At 46.0% G+C, this 23,169-nt stretch overlaps 1 protein-coding gene and 1 long non-coding RNA gene across 2 annotated transcripts in view; one reads left to right on the top strand and one right to left on the bottom strand.

The window, feature by feature from the left end:
* LOC134038949 (NACHT, LRR and PYD domains-containing protein 12-like) overlaps positions 1-23,169 on the top strand; it is a 495,359-nt gene that overhangs the window by 100,695 nt on the left and 371,495 nt on the right. The window lies entirely within an intron of this gene.
* On the bottom strand, positions 1,188-16,928 carry LOC134039008 (uncharacterized). Its single transcript, XR_009932730.1, has 4 exons — positions 16,854-16,928; positions 1,788-1,868; positions 1,647-1,697; positions 1,188-1,566 (listed from the first exon to the last, which is right to left on the bottom strand). It is a non-coding gene; the product is annotated as an uncharacterized LOC134039008 (long non-coding RNA).

Raw genomic sequence — 23,169 nt, 5'->3', positions numbered from 1 at the left:
CATCACAACATCTCCTTAAACGGTACACATTCCACAACTTGATGCACAGAAGAAACTACACACAGGTGATGCTGTCATCAATCATTGCTTGTACTATTCTCTGCATCTTGCACTGAACCTAAGTTGACTCTAGCACATTCCTTTATCTATATGTGTATTGTCCAAGGCCTGCTCCGTGACCTCTTGACCACAGCAAGAGACAACCTCACACGTGTATAGAAAATCTGCGTATCAGACCGGGTCAAGACCAGACCACTCAAAACACACAAGAAGTAGGGTTTGACTAGGTAAAAAGTTACATTTGATCTGTAACTGTGTATTTGAACAAAAAATGTGCACTCTTAAAGTAGTGCAGTGTCCTTGGCAATGCAGCTTTTTAAATATTATTGTAATATTTTTTATTTTCTTAGAGGCACATCAGTACTCGGTCTCTGCTTTCACATCTCTCTCTGAAGGAAGGAGCGCGGTACCACAGCGTTTAACTTACGTAACATTAAGTTGGGAGACAGCTGATCTGACATGAGTTAACGTTGATGTAACATAACTTTATATTCATCATTTGCTACATAGCTTTATGTGGTCTGGCTCGTTATCACAAACAAAATCTGGCAAGCAACTGAAACTAACGCCCTGAAACATACAGCATTACATAGCTACATTTCGTTACATAGCTAATATTTCCTTAATCTCTTTGTGTAATGGGGGGAAGAGATTTCTGAAGAGTTTTGGTACAGAGGCAGATTGCAAACGTTTTTTTATGTTTTCTTTCTAAATGCCGGTAAAGGTTTTATGTAGGCCTAGTCCCAGCCTCATCAATGAGCGTCTCATAATTACACAACACGTGTTTTCTTTTGGACGTTATTGTAAACTCTTTGTGGTTCAGGTAACCAAATGTAATTATAGCTGATTTGGCCAACATCTTCAGACAGCCACTAATTCGCCTATCTTCCTCATTCACTTTTGGGGTGCAAGGAGGGGTGATGGGCAATTTCAAATTAGAAAGGAGTTAAATTATTGGTTGCATTTGAAGCGTGATGTTTTACATCCAATAACATTTATGATATTAACAAATAAATTAAACAATGCACAGGCAATTTAGTGATATCCCCCCAGTTGTGACACCGGTCTCGAGTACTAAAACACTGCCAGGGGAACTAAAAGAGGTTGAAAAGACTAAAGGAGGTAGAGAAAAACATGCTGGTACAAAATCAGTGCTGGAGCCATAGAACCTGACCCCGGGAAAATCAGAGCTATCACAGACATGCCCATCCCACAGAATACAGCAGATGTTAGCCGTTTCTTGGGAATGGTCACATACATTGCATTGCACCACCAAACCGCTCAGAGACTTGCTATCAAAGAACAATGAGTGGTCTTGGGGCCAAATGCAACAGACATCATTTGAAAATCTCAAAAAGGAGCTGGCATCACAGAGAGTGTTGGCTCAGTACAGACCACTAGCCAAAACAAAAGTGTCTGCAGACGCATCATCCTTTGGCCTGGGTGCTGTCCTTATGCAGAGACACATGGAGTGGCGTCCAATCGCATACATTTCTCGAAGTCTCTCTGAAACAGAGCAATGTTATGCCCAGTTTGAAAAGGAGGCGTTAGCCGTCACCTGGGCATGTGAAAGGTTGAGTACATACCTCATAGGCTTATCATTCACGATAGAGACAGACCATAAACCACTACTGGCCCTGTTGAGGACCAAAGCATTGGATGATTTACCTCCCATAGTGCAGAGATTCCGCCTCAGACTGCTGAGGTTCACATACAAGATAACTTACGTGCCAGGGAAGGCGCTCATCACAGCTGATGCACTCTCCAGGGCTCCTGTGAGACGCCCACTGACCGAAGAAGAGGCACAGCTAGAAGGGGAAGTGCAGATATTTATCAATATGACACGTGAAAACTTACCTGCATCCCAGGGTAAACTTCAACAGATAGCAGAGCACCAACAGCAGGATTCCATCTGCAGCCAGCTGATGTCACAGTGCAAGAGAGGGTGGCCACGGCAAGAAGAGCTGCCCCAGCAACTGAAGCCCTATTGGGTCCACCACAGTGAGCTACACATGAATGGTGACCTTCTGATGAAAGGCCAGCAGATTTTTATACCAGAGACATTACAGAAGGAAATGCTGGCCAGACTACATGAGGGACATATGGGGACAACCAAATGCAGACTGAGGGCCCAACAGTCAGTTTGATGGCAGGGACTGGGTGTGCAAATCACAAGAGTGGTGGCCCAGTGTGAGGTATGTGCTAAAAATCAACCACTTCACCCAGAACCAATGATACCCTTAGAGCTGCCACAGCGGCCCTGGCAGAAAGTAGGAGCTGATATGTTTTACTGGGAAAATGACTCTTATTGTTAGTAGACTACTACTCTCGATACATTGAAGTAATAAAACCCCCAATAACCACATCAGCAGGAGTTATCAATGGCTTTAAATCAATATTTGCTAGACATGGGGTTCCGGAAGTACTGATAACTGATAATGGCCCTCAGTTTTCTTCAAGCTCTTTCTCCTCATTTGCCAAGGACTACGACTTCAGACATGTGACCAGCAGCCCATACTTTGCACAGAGCAATGGAGAGGCAGAGAGCTGTGAAAACCGTCAAGGGCCTATTGAGGAAAAATGCTGACCCATACAGGGCCCTGTTGGCTTACAAAGTCACACCGCTGCATCAGGGACCATCGCCAGCAGAACTCCTGATGAGCAGGAGACTGCGCTCACCATTGCCAGTCTCACCTGTTCAACTCAAACCTAAATGGCCAAACAGGAAGGCCTTTGCAGACAAGGACAAACAGCTGAAACACACACAGACAGTTAACTTTAACCACAGACACAGAGCTACTGTGAGACCAGGGGCCCTGTTTTAACGATCTGAAATGCAAGTATCAAAACGCAAAGCCAAGTAACTTTGTGGGTGGGACTCTGGCGCTGTTAAATGTCTTTGCGCCTGGCGCAAATCTAAAATGGGTTGGTCTGAAGTAGCTACATTACTATTGGGTGTGGTTTGGGCGTAACGTGCAATAAACCAATCAGAGCATTATCTGTCGGGTTAATCAGAAGGTTGCCGGTTCGATTCCCTGCCGTGAAAAATTATGTTGTGTCCATGGGCAAGGCACTTCACCCTACTTGCCTCGGGGAGAATGTCCCTGTACTTGCTGTAAGTCGCTCTGGATAAGAGCATCTGCTAAATGACTAAATGTAAATGTAATCTCACATTCCCTTTAAGAACATGCGCGCTTGTTCCATGACGGATTGCTATTATAACGGCAGATTTGCTAGGCGCACGCCAGGAGCGGTTCACAGCCGAGGAGACCGACGTTTTCGTCAGGTCCGTAAAAGATAGAGAAGTGACATTGTATGGGAAAGGCAGAGCAGTTTTCTCATTGCACTAAGTTGCCCACTCATGCTGCTCATTCAAATTCTTATTCTTGTTTTTATATATAGGCCTATTTTATTTTTTTAATTGTTATATTTTTAAATGGTTTAGTTCTTAGAATTAGTTTAACTATTGTACTTTTTTAACTTAATTTAAGACCCATATATGTTTATTGTTTGCACCTTCCTGCCACAGTAAATTCCGTGTTTGTGTAACATAGGCTACATGGCGAATAAACCAAATTCTGATTCTGATGGGCATGGGAGAAGAAACCCACCCAAATTAGCTTTGGTTAAACAGGCATGAGAGGAAATTGCCACAGTTGTTACAAATCAAGTTCACATACATAGAGATTTCTCATGAAAATCTTTTTAATCCTTGACATGAAAGACATGTAACACAGCTAGCCATACAATAAATCAAAACAATGTAACGTAGCTTCGCAGGAAGAAGACCCTGGCCTTGCCAGCAGTGCGCACGGGCCAAGCTTGCGCCCTTAAAATAGCATCTGAATAACGCGCCATTGACTTTAGACAACGTTTTTCCTGGTCTGTGGCGGAATTGTTTTCTGAAACTGCAAAATAGTACCAGGGAACGTTTGCGCCGGAACACGCCTCCTTTTTTCGCTGAACCGCTCCCGGGAGCGCAAAGTCAAGATAGGGTGCAAGATAGGGCCCCAGAACTAAAAGCAGGCCAACGAGTCTGGATCACAAACACAAAAGAATCTGCTGAGAAAAGCAGACGCTCGTATGTAGTGGAAACAGACTCAGAAGAGGTGAGGACAAACAAAGCACACCTCAGGAGATACAAGCCCAACCACCGGCTGTGGGCGACACAGAACAGGCATCAGGGCCAGAAGAAGGGGAAGGGGCGAGGGAGAGGATGCAGAGGGCCTACCCAAGGAGAGAGGTGAAAGCCCCGGAGTGGCTTAAAGACTTTTAAACATAACACCTAGAATTAAATAAGACAGTGCCAGGTTCATGTTTAATCTGTCTGATATCTTTGGTTCAGGTTTAATATTTGCAATAGACTAGGTGACCTACAGTTAAGGCAGTTCTGACAGTGTGAGCATTTTGATTTAAAGCTTTATCACTACTTTGGGGAAAGGGGAGATGTAGTATGACCCTCTGGATGCCCCGTACCTGGGGCTGTATAAATGTATCTGTGTGTTGTCATGGAAGCAGTTCAGTAAATATGCCAGCAGGCTAAGGACATGCAGTTGTCCGTATTAATTTGTAATGCCAATTACTACACTGTAGGCTTGACAAACAAGAAGAACTGACCCCAAACAGAAAACACAGGGATAAATGAGGGTAGGAAGGAAGATGGGAGACACCTGGAGGGGGTGGAGACAAACAGGAGATGGGTGAAACAGATCAGGTTGAGACAGGAATATATTTAAGACATACTACTTCATTATATTATGGTATGATGGCTTGGGCAGTATGTTTTGTATCTTTCCCTGTGGTCAACACCACTATCCCTGCATCAAGGGTTGTGTATCAGAAATAGCCAGAAAAGTGTGCTGCCTTGGATACTGACAGACCTATTGGATGCAGTATGTAATACATTCTTAGTATATTGTACTACTATTTAACTGGATATACAATTTCTGACATACTATAGGATGTCAGAAATTGAAATTGTCAACCAAGACAGACCAAGATCTGACTAATCAAACCGTCTTGGTGTTTAAGAGGAAAATAATCAGACTGACAGGTTGTCTCCGTGGCAACAAACTTGGTACATGCACTTGTGTTTGAGAAAGAGAGCATGCGCGACAACTGAAAACTGCACTTTTTAATCCACGGTCTGATCATGCGCTTATTTAGATTAAAACCTAGTGTAGCCTATTAGCTTACTTATCAGTCACAGTAACTTAACACATATAGTTTTATTCTGTGTGTGAAAAAAACAAAGAGAAAGCAGGCGATCTGCTGGGCCAATTTATGAGCGGGCAGAGCGGCCCACCGTGAATTCTCCCGATTCTCCCGATGGCCACTCCGGGCCTGAATACTATTAATAAATGAGCAATATTTTAGGGGGTGCTATCGGGGTGCTTTGGTCTTTCTTGGGGGTGCTGAAGCACCTGCTAGCCCCTCCCTAGCGCCGCCCATGCAGGGAGGTGCAAACACTAAACATATACAAATCTTAAATTAAGTAAAGGTACAGAAGTTTAACTATTCCTAAGAACTAAACAATCTAAGAATAAAACAATTTAAATATAAAATAAAATATATATAAGAATAAGAATGAGCAGCATGAGTGGTCAACATAGTGCAATCAGATACTGGGTTAACCCTTGTGTTATCTTCGGGTCAATCTGACCCATCAGTCATTGTGACCCACCGTCGTATTGCGACAAATTTACCGCATACAAAGACAAAGTGAAGCATATTCTTTTAACAGCTAGGCTGTCTCAGACCCCCCACATTGCAAAGGTTAAAAGAAAATTATTTTAATTTGTTTTTGTATTGGGTAAAATTGGGTAAACATAACGATGGTTCGTTATGAACCTTTGGGTCATGTGACCCGAAGGCAGCACAAGGGTTAAATAATGAATGAATGTCAGTGGGATGGAAAGAATGATGCTGGGGAGTTCTTCTCAGCAGTGCGGATGATACGCTGCAGTCTGCTCTTGTCCTTGACAGTGGCAGCAGCGTACCAGATGGTGATGGAAGAGGTGAGGATGGACTCAATGATGGCTGTGTAGAAGTGCACCATCATTGTCTTTGACAGGTTGAATTTCTTCAGCTGCATTGGAAGTACATCCTCTGTTGTGCTTTCTTGGTGAGGGAGCTGATGTTCAGTTCCCACTTGAGGTCCTGGGAGAGAATGGTGCCCAGGAAGCGGAAGGACTCCACAGTGTTGACTGGGGAGTCACACAGGGTGATGGGGGTGAGTGGGGCTGTATTCTTCCTGAAGTCCACAACAATCTTCACTGTCTTAAGAGCATTGAGCTCTAAGTTGTTCTGGCTGCACCAGGTCACCAGGTTGTCAGCTTCCCACCTATAATCAGACTCGTCCCCGTCAGAGATGAGCCCAATGAGGGTGGTGTCGTCCGCAAACTTCAGAAGTTTGACAGACGGATGACTGGAGGTGCAACTGTTGGTGTACAGGGAGAAGAGCAGAGGGGAAAGGACGCAGCCCTGAAGAGATCCGGTGCTGATTGACCGGGAGTCAGAGACTTGTGGTCCCAGCTTAACGCACTGCTTCCTGTCAGACAGGAAGTCTGTGATCCACCTGCAGGTGGAGTCGGGCACGTTCAGCTGGGAGAGCTTGTCCTGAAGCAGGGCGGGGATGATGGTGTTGAAGGCAGAGCTGAAATCCACAAACAGGATCCTGGCGTAGGATGCTGGGGAGTCCAGGTGCTGTAGGGTGAAGTGGAGGGCCATGTTAATGGCGTCATCCACCGACCTGTTGGCTCTGTAGGCAAACTGCAGTGGGTCCAGGAAAGGGTTGGTGATGGATTTGAGGTGTGCCAGCACAAGGCGCTCAAAAGACTTCATGACCACAGAGGTCAGGGCGACGGGTCTGTAGTCATTGAGTCCTGTTGGCCTTGGCTTTTTGGGCACAGGGATGATGGTGGAGGACTTGAGACAGGCTGGCACATGGCATGTCTCTAGGGAGGTGTTAAAGATGTTGGTAAACACCGGAGACAGCTGGTCAGCGCAGTGCTTGAGGGTGGCAGGAGAGACATAGTCCGGCCCAGCTGCTTTGCGGGGGTTCTGCCTCTTGAAAAGTCTGTTAACTTCACTCTCCTGAATGGAGAGAGTCGTCACTGTAGAGGGGGGGAGGGGGGAGGCCTCTTGGGTGGGAGGGGGTAGATCAGGACAGTCCAACTGTCTTTCAAATCTACAGTAGAACTCGTTCAGGTCGTTGGCCAGGCGGGAGTCGTTAGTGGAGTGGGGGGCTCTGGGCTTGTAGTTGGTAATCTGCCTGAGCCCTCTACAGACAGAAGCAGTCGTTAGCAGAGAACTGGTGCTTCAGTCTCTCTGAGTACCGTCGTTTAGTCTCTCTCACCGCCTTGCTAAACCTGTTTTTCGACTCCTTGAATCTGTCTCTATCCCCACTCCGAAATGCTTCCTCCTTCTCTGACCTCAACCTTCTGAGCGTTGCTGAGAACCAGGGCTTGTCGTTGTTGAAGCTCACCCTGGTGCGTGTTGGAATACAGCAGTCCTCACAGAAGCTGATGTATGATGTCACAGCCTCTGTGAGTTCATCCAAACTATTGGTAGCAGTCGTGAACATATCCCAGTCAGTTCACAACTGCTAACAATAGTCTGGATGAACTCACTTAGAACATAGATTACATCTATGATAAGCTAAAAAAAAACAACAACAAAAAAGTCCTAAATGTACAAAATAGTATACAATATATACAATACAATATACTAAACCTCTAAAACACATAATGACCTATACTAACCTAAGACAAGTGGGGTATAGTTAGAGCAATAGTGCAATATTGCTGATTGTGCAACCAGTAGCTGAAAATGTGTGTAATGTGACTAGTGAGAAATGTATCAATGTAAAGTGGCTAATGAGAAATGTCCATATCAATGTCCATTCAGAAGCGTGATGGCCCTTGGATAGAAACTTGTCCAGTCTGCGTGTGCGAGACCGAATGCTTCGGTAGCGCCTGCCAGAAGGCAACAGGGTAAAGAGACTGAAGGATGGGTGGTAACAGTCTCTTAGAATCCTGCCAGCTTTCCTGAGGCATCGTGTGTGGTAGGTGTCCCTGTCTGTGCAGCTCCCATACCTCACTGTGATGCAACCAGTCAGTATGCTCTCTATGGTGCATCTGTAGAAGTTAGTGAGGATGACTGAGTCCATGCCAAACATCTTCAGTCTCTGCAAGAAGAGGAGGCGTTTCTGGGCAGCTTTGATCGCCTCTTGATCATTGCTGATGTTCACCCCTAGGAACCTGAAGCAGCTGACCTTTTCCACTCTGGATCCGTTGATGTGAAGGGGTGCATGCTCCTCCTCCTGCCGCCTCCTATAGTCCACAATCATCTCCTTGGTCTTGCTGACATTGAGAGAGAGGTTATTGTCCTGACACCATGATGACAGGGTATCAACCTCCTCTCTGTAGGCTGACTTGTCACTGTTAGAGATGAGGCCCACAATGGTTGTGTCGTCAGCAAACTTAACAAGGAGGTTGGAACTGTGCGTTGCCGCACAGTTGTGAGTGAACGAGGAGATGATGAAGAAAAACAAGTCTTCGGTAGAAGTAAAAATGAAGAATTCTGAGACAAGATATCTTTCAACAGCTCAAGGCAGCTCGACGGTTTATTCAGCAAGTCAGCTACTCGTTCATACAAAGGCAAAAAGACAATCTCAATGCCCCAACACTCATTTTATAGCCTAGATGAGAATAATTCCGCCCCGCCCTGGTTAATATTACACAAGTCCCAGAACCTTCTAGAAGGTTCTATGAACGCCTTATCTGGCTGATAAAGTTGTTGATGAACTCCTCTACTACTGAAAAAGCCCATTTCTCCTGACCCCCACCCTCCAATGTTCTGGCCTCCTTATCTTACTTTCAACAACCCCTCAGCAACTTACCTCAACCAAACTTTCCATCTCTTTTATCACTCTTAATTCTGGCTTAGATCAGCAGAACCCATTACTATTGGTGACTTCAGTCCCTTAAGAGTAAGATCAAAGATCAGTTAACTCCACCAGCTGTTCACTGTTCTCCCACTCATTGTTGTGCAACAACAGCCTATTCTACTCTGGACACATTCTCTTCTCATCTTAAGTTTGCCAAACCACTCTCCATTTCATATTTCCTCCTGCTCTGGCTAAATCCAGTTCATTAACTGCGCAGTTTTCTTACCCCTCCTTGCTTTACCTTGCTCTCCCATAATCAATATCCCACCACAGAGAACAGGAGAGGCCTGAGCACACAGCCCTGGGGGGTGCCTGTGTTGGTGATCAGTGTGGATGAGGTAGTCCCAGGTAGAGATGCACCGAATCCAGGATTCGGTTTCGGCGGAACCTTAGAATTGTTTTCCACCGAACCCTACGCTTGCACTACACGTACTACACTGGTCAACGTAATGACGCCGCCGTTGATTACGGGAAGGTGTTTACGTAGGTGGACTGTTCCATGCAGTAGGCTGAGAGAACGTGAAAATGGAACTCGCGAGCAGAAAGTGTTGTTTGGCAGTACTTTCAGTCAAAAGAAGGCGATTCAAGTCGAGCTATATGTTCAATTTGCAATGCCTATTTGTCTTGTGGTGGCAAGGACCCTAAACAATACACAACATCTCCGCTGTTAAAACATTTGCATATGAAACATCCAAAAGAAATTCAAGAAATCTAAAAGGCAAATATTTTGGATATTGATTGGATCTTGAGATAGGCATATGGTATTTGTCAAAATAGTCTTTCCCACTTGTCTTCCTGGCATAATGTTGCCTATTCTTTTTTTTTACAGTTAAAATAAAATAAAATGAAAAATACACTGCTGTGGACGTTGTTTAGCCTACGTCATGTGTTTACTGCATTAATGGACTGAGGATGGGGGTAGGATTCGGTATTCGGTTGAACCCAAAAAATCTGGATTCGGTGCATCCCTAGTCCCAGGTCCAGAAGCTTGGAGAGCAGTCTGGAGGGGATGATGGTGTTGAATGCTGAGCTGTAGACAATGAACAGCATCCGCACATATGTATTCCCTTTGTCCAGGTGAGAGCGGTGTGCATAGTCAGGGCGATGGCATTGTCTGTAGACCTGTTGGACCGGTATACAAACTGCATAAGGTCCAGGGTGGGAGGCACGCTCTAAGCACTTCATGATGACAGAGGTCAGTGCTATCGGGCGATAGTCATTCATGCAGGTGACCTTGGTGTTCTTGGGCACAGGGACGATGGTGGTCCTCTTGAAGCAGGTGGGGAGTACAGACAGGCTGAGGGAGAGGTGGAAGATGTCACTGAAGACCCCTGCTAGCTGGTCAGCGCAGCACCTGATATGTTGTCTGGGCCAGGTGCCTTGCGAGGGTTGAGCTTTTTGGAGCAATGCCTCAGCTACAGTTATTGTAGGCACACCACTGGCTAGGCCCTCAGGTAACTCCACTGCAGGGGGGTCACTGTCCCTCTCAAAGTGAGCGTAGAAGGTACTCAGCTCGTCTGGCAGTAGGACAGAGGACTGGGTCTCACTGTAGCCTCTCCCTTTGTAGTCTGTGATGGCTCTAAGTCCACTCCACATGCGCCTGGGGTCAGAGCCATGGTAGCTGGACACCTTGGTCCTGTAAGCCCTTTTCGCTGCTTTGATCGCCTTCAGAGGGTCGTATCTGGCCTTCTTGTACTGATCAGGGTCCCCAGAGTTAAAGGCGACAGACCGGGCTCTCAGGTTGGCCTGGACCGCGTCATCAACCCAGGGCTTCTGATTTTTATTTAATTCATTTGTTTATTTGTCAGGGAAAATGCAGCGCACATTATTACATACATCAATAACAATATGTTGTAGATGTGCTGCGTAAAAGGTTTCTAGCCAATAGGCTAATTTGCAACCCCAGTCCCTGGTCTTTCTAAAAAGTTAATCAAAATATAATTGACTACATAGTGTGAGTTACACAATCATGCAGCAGATGCAATATATTAGTATATAATGAGGCTGCCTCATGGTGCACATTCTCCAGACCATTGATAATCTCATACAGTTCATCCAAAGCAGCAGCCTTTTCTGCCTGGGGGGGTGTAGACTGCACTCATGACCACCGCAGTGAACTCCCGAGGTAGATAGAAGGGTCTGATTTTACAGTTAATAGCTCAAGGACAGGAGAGCAGTGAGATGCTAGTACCGCTACATCCGTGGCCCATAGAAAGTTAACCTGAACTTTAGCGAGTAGGATGGTTGGAAAAGCAGGTTAGAAGCTCCGTTTCCGAGTTCGGACGAGGACTCCAGCACGTCGGCCTTGTTTCTTCTTCCTCCGTCTCGCAGGTAAACAGAGCGGCGGAACAACAAAGAGCCCGCTGCATTCCGAGCTCCAACTCGAACTCTGGAATTAAAGTTTGTAAAATAATCCTTGCTAAGTGAAAACTTAATATCCAGAAGTGTTTGCTGGTCGTACTGAATGCAAAATACAAAATCGACAAAACAACTTACAAACACTAACAAGAGAAACAAAATGTTATGTAATAATAGCGTAGCTCTCGTCAGTGTGGCCATACTGCAGGTGCACCGGAACACATTCCTATATAGTTTATATACAGTTTTATATAGTACCTAACATCTGGTCATTTCTATACAACAATCAGGACACGTCCGTCAAACACAATTCAGTGACAGCTGAAACAACAGCCTCAGAACCTGATGTCCCAGAGCTCCTTCCCCCAGGTGATGAGGATTCTCCTGCAACAAGTCAGGGTGTCATAAAACATAAAAATGACCCAAAAATCACCCAGACTTCATGTCTCCAGATGACCCCCCTGGTCAAACTAATCTCCATTGTATCAACAATCTTAGAAAGCAGGCCATATAATATGATACACCCATCCTCCAGGGTTTACTGTCCCACAGTGGTCAGTCTTCAGTCAAACAGACATACCTCTAAATCCTTCATCCCCTTTCTTGACCTAACTGGTTAACTGGTCTCAGAACATTCCAACCCAGTTTCACTTTCCCATTGTGGACGTGTGTGTCTTTGTGGTTGTTGTGATGTTAATTCTTTTTTACATTTTACGAATGTTAGGGTTGCATTTCTGTGCTGTGACCCATTTATTTTCCTGATGGCCTGCTCACATTTACCTGGACAGGGAGTTATGCATCTGGCAGCTTTTGTGCTGTTGTTTGAAAATGTTCAAAGTCTTCAATCAATCTTCAAAGTTCAAAAAACGGCACTGGAACTTGGCAAAGTTTGATGCAATGGCTTTATTGGTCTTCAAGATGACAAAAATCCCAATAAATGTGAGCAGGTTCCGGAACCCAACTGATCTTTACCCCCCAGGCATCCAATTACATACTGCTCACCTATTTTCATGTGCTATTTTACTATTGATAGTTACAGATGGTCTTCGATCTTACGCATAACACAATTGGTCACCTGTTCTGGGGGTTTCAAATTTCACTCGCACCTTAGCTTTGGTGCCTTTGACCTTGCTGGGTGACAATAATAAGTGTTTCTCTTAAAACAGGTTCTGTAACCCACAATTACGATGAGGCTGCTCACGCTGCTTACACAATCAGGCTCGTTGTAAATCCTCCCTACTTAGGGCTAGTGCTGACCTTGTACAGGCGGCCACAGATAAGATTCTAGGCGTGGGGTCAAAAACAGCGGATCTTGACTTGTAGCTCAGGCCTCAGCCTGCGAAGGACGATGCCTGCCTCCAGGAGGCCTTCTCCCTCACTCCTCAGCCTCTGTCACCCAGATCTCACACTCAGGCTCAATATCTTCTATCGTTTAGTGATAATAATACTAAGCTCAACTATAATAAGTCAACAGCTTAACATATGGTTTCCAGTAATATAAAATAATACTAAAAGGGGTGAAAAAGGTTTCATTTTCAATCAGATAAATCCATAATCATACCCATCTTCATCGTTTCAACAGCATGGTGTCAATTTCCACGTCAGTCCCTGTGGTTGGCACCTCTTCCACTGCATGAAAGGTTTCGGATTAGGAATAGCAAGAAGTGTGCTTGGTGTATAATACTACTATGTAACTGGCTATTTTTACTTCAGAGGATTGTACATTTACATTTAATCTTTCAGCAGACACTTTTATCCAAAGGGACCAAGAGAGAGCTTTACAAAAAGTGCATAGGTCAATGATCATAAACAACGAGATAGCCCCATACATTGCGGGTAGCCAAAACATGAAGCATACACTGTGAAAAAGCAAATAAGTGCCAAAGGGAAGAAACATAAGAGCATGTACAATTAATCAACATGGTCCTCTAAAGTGCTAGAGTGTACCTGGTGGAAAGCAAGCAACAATAATATAATTCACAGCAAGTACAAATAGTTAAATCAGTTACAACTAACCAACAGGAGTGACCAACAAGTCCCTCAATAATTGTCATTGTGTTCCTGGAGGAAATAAGCTAACATCTGATCCAACAAACCTTTAAGTGCTGGTGTACTCCCGGAACAAGTGCGTCTTTAGCCTTTTCTTGAAGGTGGGGAGACAGTCAGTGTCTCTGATGGAGGTAATTCCCCCATTGGGAGCCCAGACAGGAGAAGAGCTTGGGTTGGGAGCGGGTGCTCTTGAGGTGGGGCCACCAGACGGTTGTCAGAAGAAGACCGTAGGTGGCGGGTAGGGGTGTAAGGCTGGAGGAGAGACTGGATGTAGGCAGGTGCAGTCCCGTTCACCGCTCGGAAGGTCAGTACCAGGGTCTAGAATCTGATGCGGGCCGTGATGGGTAGCCAGTGGAGGGAGATGAAGAGCGGGGTGACATGGGAGCGTCTGGGTAGGTTGATGGTAGCATTCCATCTGAGATGCAGGGATAGTATACTGGCCCACGATTTCTGACGGTATTGCACCTTGCGTATGCGTACATTTAAGGGCCAGGGAGACGTGCACAAAGTACGCACCAAACGAACGCAGGATACGTGCTGCAGTCATTCAGCATGTGTACACGTACATAGCGGAAAGTATATTTCGGCCTTAAGTGTCAGGTGCAACGCTGCTCTTTAGGAAGTTGAACACACTTGTATTGGTCATTTGCACAGATCACTAAAGATAATATTGACCATTATATTCCTTGAGGTTGGTTTTGCTACATGTAACATAGCATTAAAGCAAAAAGAGAACAGAATGCAGACAAGAATGTAACAATTTTAAACTACACTGCTCAAAATAATTAAAGGAACAGTTTTTTATCAGGGTATGGCATGAATTAACTTCTCTGATAATGATCTGGTCAGTTAAGTAGCAGAGGGGTACTTTCCGCTGCATCGGTGTTGATGTAATTAACAACAGGTACACTAGAGGGGCAACAATGAGCCGACCCCTAAACAGGACTGGTTTTGCATGTGGAGTCCATTCCAAGTTTCTTCTTTGAGTGGGAGCATGAGGCGATTTCTTAACCCTACAGAAGTTGCACATATTGTCCAACTCTGAGCCGTTGCAAGGAGATTTGATGTGTCTCCCAGCACAATCTCCAGTACATGGAGGACATTCCAGGAGACAGGCAGTTACTCTAGGAGAGCTGGACAGGGCCGTAGAAGGTCCTCAACCCATCAGCAGGGCCGATATCTGCTGCTTTGTGCAAGGAGGAACAGGTTGAGCACTGCCCGAGCCCTACAGAATGACCTCCAGCAAGCCACTGGTGTGAATGTCTCTGCCCAAACAATCAGAAACAGACTTCATGAGGGTGTCCTCAGGGCACAACGTCCTACAGTGTGCCCTGTGCTCACTGCCCAGCACCGTGGAGCTCGATTGGCATTTGCTATAGAACACCAGAACTGGCATGTCCACCCCTGGCGCCCTGTGCTTTTCACAGATGAGAGCAGGTTCACCCTGAGCACCTGTGATAGATGTGAAAGGGTCTGGAGAAGCCAAGGAGAACACTGTACTGCCTGAAACATCATTCAGCATGACCGGTTTGGTGGTGGGTCAGTGATGGTCTGGGGAGGCATATCCATGGAGGGACGCACAGGCCTCTACAGGCTAGAGAACGGCAGTCTGACTGCCATTAGGTATCGGGATGAAATCCTTGAACCCATGGTCAGACCCTACGCTGGTGCAGTAGGTCCTGGGTTCCAACAATTCCCGGCCTCATGTGGCAAGAGTGTGCAGGCAGTACCTGGAGGGTGAAGGAATCGATACAATTGAATGGCTCTCACAATCACCTGACCTAAACCCGATAGAACACCTCTGGGACATTATGTTTCGGTCCATCAGACACCGCCAGGTTGCTCCTCAGACTTTACAGGAGCTCACTGATGCCCTTCGACAGATCTGGGAGGACATCCCACAAGACACCATCCGTCGTCTCATTAGGAGCATGCCGCGACGTTGTCAAGCATGCATACAAGCACGTGGGGTCCACACAAGATATTGAGATCTGATGTGTTTTCAAAAGTGTTCCATAATTTTTTGAGCAGTGTAGAATATATATATATATATATATATATATATTTAGCAAGATATAACATGTTGAAATACAGAAAGACATAGGCATGATGGTGTTGATGATTAACCGTTTGTTCCAACACCGTTATCCACGAACAGCATCCTAATATAGCAGTTCCTCTTCTCTCAGGATGGAAGGCAGAGCCAACAGGCAGTTATGTTGCTCTTTTGTAGCAGAATATGGTTATCTAATGACCTAACAGAATTAAATAAATACTTATAAGCATTCTGTTATTTTAAAATATATAATAATATTTAATATTTAATTAAAATAATAATTTATTGGGTAGCTAAGTTTTTTTTGCATACATTTGGTTAATTTCACTTCCATTTAATTCCCCTTTCATTTTTCAGAAGAACTTGCTGTTATTTCACTATGATAATATTGTCCAATAGCATTCTTGGCATGCTATGTCACGTGATCTCCGGATCAGTTAGCCGTGTTTCTAAAAAGAACGACGTTAACTAATGGCGTCGGAACCAGCGATGTATATCTGCTCAGAAAATTCAAAGATAAGAAAAATGTAGCTAACATCTGAAAGTTTAAGTCAACAAAACATGACTTGCCAGTCCAGAACAAAAGTATTTGAGTTTTTTTTACTGTAATTTAGAAGAAGTTTACCTCAGGATAACCACAGGATATTCGCGGTGTATAAACCAGGACATTTTGTAGCTAGCTAATAAAGAGCGACTGAGGTGGGATATTCTTCAGTTGGAATCCAACTCAGTGGAACAAGTTCGCCAGGTAGGCTGATATTTCACCGTTTTATATGTAAAATGACATTTTAGTTGACTGAGGCAGGGTAAGGGGAACGGGAGGTAGCTACAAATATCTAGGAAGAGGCAGCAGGAGAGGGCTTTGCCGTTTAGTTGTTTATTATGCATAAGACCTCATTGGCGTAATGGAGGAACGTTTGTATGCCGACTGCACGGCTTTCAAACAGACGATATTGTTGTAAGACTTTAGCATTCAGTCGAACAACCCCATTATATTAGCCGTTTCCCAATATGGCTTTTATAGCATTCAATAAAGCGTGCTTGATGCTGCCAGTACACACTCTCCCTGCGCGTTGAACTTCAGAGTTTCCATCTCCGTCAATCATACCAGCGCAGGTGACGACAATGTCCCTTGATTGGGGATAGCGGCCAGGTTTTGTGGAATACAAAAAACCTTTTTCAGTTTGAAGCTCAAGTTCCAATAAAAGTGCGAGTTCTCGCTTAATGTTTCTAGTTTTCCAATACGTCTATATCGTTGCCATTATACACAGGTAGTTTAGGAGTGCTCTTATGCTGACACAATGTATCAGATTTTCCAGTCCTTATTTGCCGTTTAGTTGTTATTTATTATGCATAGTTGTAAAATGTAGATTGACATACCAGGTTTCCCAATGTCATTGGTGGTCTGTGCACTGTGGTCTGTTCTCTGGTCTGGTGAGAACTGTGTCCCTTCCCTCTACCTGTGCCCCTTCCTGTCACCTGTGTCCCTAAATATAGAACCCTGTGCCTCCAATGACTGCCACCCAGTGTCCAAAATATTCTGACAGTTCTATCTAACCAAAATAATATGACATGTCAATAAGAAACACAAATGGCTCCTACAGTTCGGAAAGTGGAAGATAGATGCTGTCTATTCTGCCGGAAAGCTAAAGGAGAACTACAGCTTAACTACAGTTTAAACAAGAACTCACACAGGGAGACTTATTAGTTGATTTGGTCACTACCTCCGTATACAGAGGAATGGCCATTTTTATTTTATTTTTGTGTACGTCTATTAATTGTAAAGTGGTATGTTCACGTCAACCAAGAGGCCAGTCGTGATGTGTCGTTTTTGAACGATTCCTTCATTTTGAACGAATCTTTACAATGACTGGGGAGTAACGAGTCGTCTCAGTGAGTGATTCGTTCATCTTCTTGTGGCAGCGCATCAGGACTGTTGCATTGGCTCAGTAGAGGAAACAGAAAGGATTCGTTCACCTCATTCACTTTCACGTGACTGCTAGGTTTAGCATAGAAGACGTGAATGATTCGAGTGATAATTACAGGTTTTGTTATTTTTGCTTTACTTACAGTTCAGTGCAGTAATTGTTTGCTGTGATAATTAAATGCCAGTGTGATAATAAGTGACCATTTCAAATCATGCAAACTGTCATGATGTATTGTATTTAATGGGGGAATTTTTGTGGAAATATTATCTGGCACACAAATGTGCAATTCCTTTCCCTATAGCCTACTCTAATTTATCTTGGCTGGTTTAGATGCACTAATGTTTCTTCCTTTGGAATATGATAACTGTTTAAAATAGTGGAAATATTGAACAAGCAAACTTGCTTGTTCTTTATCCTCGATTCTCTATTATCATCCCAACATTCCCAATACAAAAACCATGTTGTACAAATATATAGAATTGTCTGTCACATGGCTCTTCTTTCATTGGCTCCCTTGCATAGATCCTGCACGCGTGCGTGCCTGTGTGCGTGCATATGTCTTAAAGTGGCCCTGCTTAGGCTAACTAAATGAAATGCTCAGATAAGATAAGGATCTTCCTGTTTACCTAAGCCTTTACCATGCATATAGTTCACCTGGGGGTTTGGCCTCTCTCTACACAAATGGAATGCTGAACACAGTATCATTATTATACAGGATAAAGAGTTACATCTTCAACTTTTCTGATATTGGATTACGTGGGTCACTCTGTCTAATGAGGGGAGGTGCAGCTATGACAGTACCTGCCAAATGAACCCCTCTGTGCTGACTCACTCTGGGGGCCCAGATGGATTCTGTCACAATATTGATCCTCTTTCTACAGGCTGTCAGGCTGTCTGGTCACAGAGGAAGGCTGTGCTACTCTGGCCTCAGCTCTGAGGTCCAACCCCTTCCACCTTAGGGAACTGGACCTGAGCTACAATCATCCAGGAGAAAAAGGATTGAAGCTACTCTCTGCTGGACTGGAGGATCCACACTGCAGACTGGAGAAACTCAAGTAAGGAGATGTTTGTTTTTTATATACCTCTTAATGTAAAGTCGCTTAACACTGAATATATCTAATTACGTTAATAGGCCTTGCATTTCTTGATGATACAATTAAAACTGCATTTTTACTCTACAATCTACAATATGGTTGAACTATGATTGTAGCCACAATCATAATTGTATTTCCAGAAAGCGGGTTTAGTGAAAACTGAGTTTTTAAACCCTGAGATGAGGGAAACTCTGGGTTTTTAGCTCCAGAAAGAGAGGCCACTAAAACCAGACGTTGTAAAATGTAGCTCAGCTCAAACCTAGGTCCTAGTGTCGGTTTGAAGTGAATGTAGCTAGGGACTTCAACAAGAAAAAAAAATGGAATCAATTTGAGCGCAAAATAGTTTTTGAGCTTCATATAATATAAACATTACGTTGGACTCATATTGTTATATTTGACAAATGTTTTTAACTACAAATATTATTATATTTACTCAGTTTTGGACACCTTTATGCAGAGAATGATGATACTAAGGCCCAATCCCAATGTCCCCCCTAAACCCTGAGCCCTGAACCCTCACACACTTACTTGATGTCACCTAGTAAGTGATTGAGTGCAAGAGGCTACAAGAGCTCAAAATGCTATAAATCGGAATGGTTCAGCACTTTGCGGCATTATAGGTAAAATAGTAATGTTGTTGGATCAAATCTGATGAAAGCATATTTGGAATTTATCATCAAAGGACAACCTACACACTAGGGCTGCACGATTATGGCCAAAATGATAAGCACGATTATTTTGATCAACATTGAGATCACGATTAATTATCATGATTATTTGCTGATTTTAACCAAAGCAACTTTTTTTGTCACGTAGGCTAATTATACCATGCAGTTCGTCAGTGATGAAGTAAGCAAACAGCGCTTGATCGGCCATGACTGACGTCAACGCAGCAAACCAGGAAGCAGGAATGTCCGACTTTACGCAGCCGTTTATAACTCTTCCCCGACTGAAGGCAGCAACTCTCGCTGGTCGTTTCACGTAGTCGATGTCGAACGCACCTATGGTTTACGGACCGCTAGATTGGCTTTGCTAAAAGAATGCCGCATTTTAAATATCGCTCCATCACGCAAATTTGATCGTGGGAAGCCAAAATCGTGATCGTGATTAAAATTGTATTAATTGTGCAGCCCTACTACACCCAGTTCTGGCTATATTAACCGTCAGTGAGCTTTGTGTTTAAACTTTCTGATGTTAACTGTTATTTCTAACTTCTATTTCTGTTTACGTCAGGGTTGGTTGCTCCTTCCATGCTTGTTTGTTTACTGTTCTTCGTCTTTCTTGTCTTATGAGGAGGGTTAGCCAGGATCTTTTTCCCTCTTCCAGGCTTCCCCCGGTAACCCTCGTGTTTCACGTCACTACGCTGTGAATTGTGGGCAAGTCTGCAAAAATGCAGACTTACGGGTGCATAAAATGTGTTCGAAAGAGCCCTCACGAACTTGACAATTTGACAGTGGGACAGCCCTAAGCCCTCACAGACTTAGTGAGAACGTGCCTCAAAGTCTGTGAGTCTGTGAGGGTGGACATTGGGATTGGGCCTAACCGTTCGTAAACTCCAGATTGATTGTCCTGTTGTCTCTGAGGGAAAAAGCTGTTTGACCCGTGCATTGATTCAGAGCGTGCACGGAGAGAGGGGCTTATTCACAGACGTGTCTGTTGTAGTGAGAGAGAGAGAACGCGAGCGGGGCAAGAAGGGGCTGAGCGAATCAGTGTGCTGCGTGCAGCTCTACTATTAAATATTTTTAATAGTAATATTTTTCTGAAAATGTTCTTCATACTCGGCTGCACGCATGAGAATTTCTAATTCTCTGGATAAGAGCGTCTGCTAAATGACTAAATGTAATTCCAGTGAATTAGAAATGAACTAACTCAGATCAGCTGTTCTGGAAGCGATAACTCTGAGCTTCCCATCTCAGGGTTCATCAAGTCAGAGTTCAGGGTTCGGCTCAGAGTTTGTAAAACCTGCTTTCTGGAATACACCTCTGATGATAAGAGAGAAACAACATGTTTACTTAGAAAGTCAGTTGCTAAGTCACTTATCAACAGCTGAAGTGTATTTTCATCATTCCTCTGCTTATCCCTGCAGTGTGGATCATGGTGGAGAGTGCTGGATCAAACCTGGCCTTTTGAAGGCCTGGAGATGTGAGTATTGACTGCTACTTGGTTCTAGTACACAAGGTCATACAAGGGACAATACCATTAGTGACTTGGACACTGTCAAAAATGGACACACACACACACACTGTAAACACACACTTTTAGAAGCAGTAATTTAACACAATTACCCACATCAATACTGTGTGTACGTCTGTGTGTGCTATGTCCCCTTCCTTCTCCCCTCCTCCCCTCTTCCTCTCCTCCCCTCTTCCTCTCCTTCCCTCTTCCCCTCCTCTGCTCTCCTCCCCTCTTCCCCTCCTCCCTCTTCCTCTCCTCCCCTCTTCCGCTCCTCTGCTCTCCTCTTCCCCTCCTCCCTCTTCCTCTCCTCCCCTCCTCTGATCTCCTCTCCTCCCCTCTTCCCCTCTTCCCCTCTTCCTCTCCTCCCTTCCTCCCCTCTTCCCTTCTTCCCCTCCCTCTCCTCCCCTCTTCCCCTCCTCCCTCTGCTCTCCTCCCCTCTTCCCCTCCTCTCCTCCCCTCTTCCCTTCTTCCCCTCCTCCCCTCTTCCCCTCCTCCCTCTTCTCTCCTCTTCCCCTCTTCCTCTCTTCCCCTCCTCCCTCTTCTCCTCTTCCTCTCCTCCCCTCGTCCCCTCCTCCCCTCTTCCCTTCTTTCCCTCCCTCTCTTCCCCTCCTCCCTCTCCTCTCCTCTTCCCCTCCTCCCTCTCCTCTCCTCCCCTCTTCCCCTCCTCCCTCTTCCTCTCCTCCCCTCTTCCCTCTACTCTCCTCCCCTCTTCCCCTCCTCTGCTCTCCTCCCCTCTTCCCCTCCTCTGCTCTCCTCTTCCCCTCCTCCCTCTTCCTCTCCTCCCCTCTTCCCTCTGCTCTCCTCTTCCCCTCCTCCCTCTTCCTCTCCTCCCTTCCTCCCCTCTTCCCTTCTTCCCCTCCCTCTCCTCCCCTCTTCCCCTCCTCCCTCTGCTCTCCTCCACTCTTCCCCTCCTCCCTCTCCTCCCCTCCTCTCCTCCCCTCTTCCCTTCTTCCCCTCCTCCCCTCTTCCCCTCCTCCCTCTTCTCTCCTCTTCCCCTCTTCCTCTCCTCCCCTCTTCCCTTCTTCCTCTCCTCTTCCTCTTCCCCTCCTCCCTCTTCTCCTCTTCCTCTTCCCCTCTTCCCTTCTTTCCCTCCCTCTCTTCCTCTCCTCTTCCCCTCCTCTTCCCCTTCTCCCTATTCCTCTCCTCCCCTCTTCCCTTCTTCCCCTCCTCCCTCTTCTCTCCTCTTCCCCTCTTCCTCTCCTCCCTTCCTCCCCTCTTCCCTTCTTCCCCTCCCTCTCCTCCCCTCTTCCCCTCCTCCCTCTGCTCTCCTCCCCTCTTCCCCTCCTCTCCTCCCCTCTTCCCCTCCTCTCCTCCCCTCTTCCCCTCTTCCCCTCCTCCTTCTCCTCCCCTCTTCCCTTATTCCCCTCCTCCCTCTCCTCCCCTCTTCCCCTCCTCCCTCTTCTTCTCTTCCTCTCCTCCCCTCGTCCCCTCCTCCCCTCTTCCCCTCCTCCCTCTTCTCCTCTTCTTCTCCTTCCCTTCTCCCTCTCCTCTCCTCCCCTCGTCCCCTCCTCTCCTCTTCCCCTCATGCCTCTCCTCCCCTCTTCCCCTTCTCCCTCTCCTCCCCTCTTCCCCTCCTCCCTCTTCTCTCCTCTTCCCCTCTTCCTCTCCTCCCCTCTTCCCTTCTCCCCCTCCTCCCTCTCCTCCCCTCTTCCCCTCCTCCCTCTTCCCCTCTTCCTCTCCTCCCCTCTTCCCTTCTCCCTCTCCTCTCCTCTTCCCCTCCTCCCCTCTTCCTCTCCCCTCTTCCCTTCTTCCCCTCTTCCTCTCCTCCCCTCTTCCCCTCCTCCCTCTTCTATCGTCTTCCTCCCCTTCTCCCTCTCCTCCCCTCTTCCCCTTCTTCCTCTCCTCCCCTCTTCCTCCTCTCCTCCCCTCCTCTCCTCTTCCCCTCTTCCCTTCCTCTGATCTCCTCTTCCTCTCCTCCCCTCTTCCCCTTCTCCCTCTCCTCTCCTCTTCCCCTCCTCCCCTCTTCCTCTCCTCCCCTCTTCCCTTCCCCTCCTGCCTCTTCTCTCCTCTTCCTCTCCTCCTGCCCTCTTCCCTTCTCCCTCTCCTCCCTCTCCTCCCCTCTTCCCCTCCTGCCTCTTCTCCCCTCTTCCCCTCCTCCCTCTTCTCTCCTCCCCTCCTCCCCTCCTCCCTCTTCCCCTCTTCCTCTCCTCTCCTCCCCTCTTCCCTTCTTCCCTCTGCTCTCCTCCCCTCCCTAGAAAGATGGAGTGATGGGGGCATATCAGGGGTAAGGAGAGGAGGGATGATGGAAAGAGGGATTTGGAGGGAGAGAGGTAGCATGTGAGGGAGGGAGAACAGAATGAGAGAATGAAAGGAAGAGAGGGAGAGTGGAAGAGAGAGAGAGGGGGAGGGACAGAAATAGAGAGAGAGAGAATGAAAGAGAGAGAGAGAGAGAGAGAGAGAGAGAGAGAGAGTGAGGATGGGTAGAGAGAGCGAGAGAGCGAGAGGGAGGGAGAGAGAGAGAGAGAGAGAGAGAGAGAGAGAGAGAGAGAATGAAAGGGG

Source organism: Osmerus eperlanus, chromosome 18, assembly GCF_963692335.1.
Source record: "Osmerus eperlanus chromosome 18, fOsmEpe2.1, whole genome shotgun sequence".
Taxonomy (NCBI): Eukaryota; Metazoa; Chordata; class Actinopteri; order Osmeriformes; family Osmeridae; genus Osmerus; species Osmerus eperlanus.
Note: the sequence above shows the minus strand (reverse complement) of the source record. Positions and strands in the feature narration are given on the sequence as shown.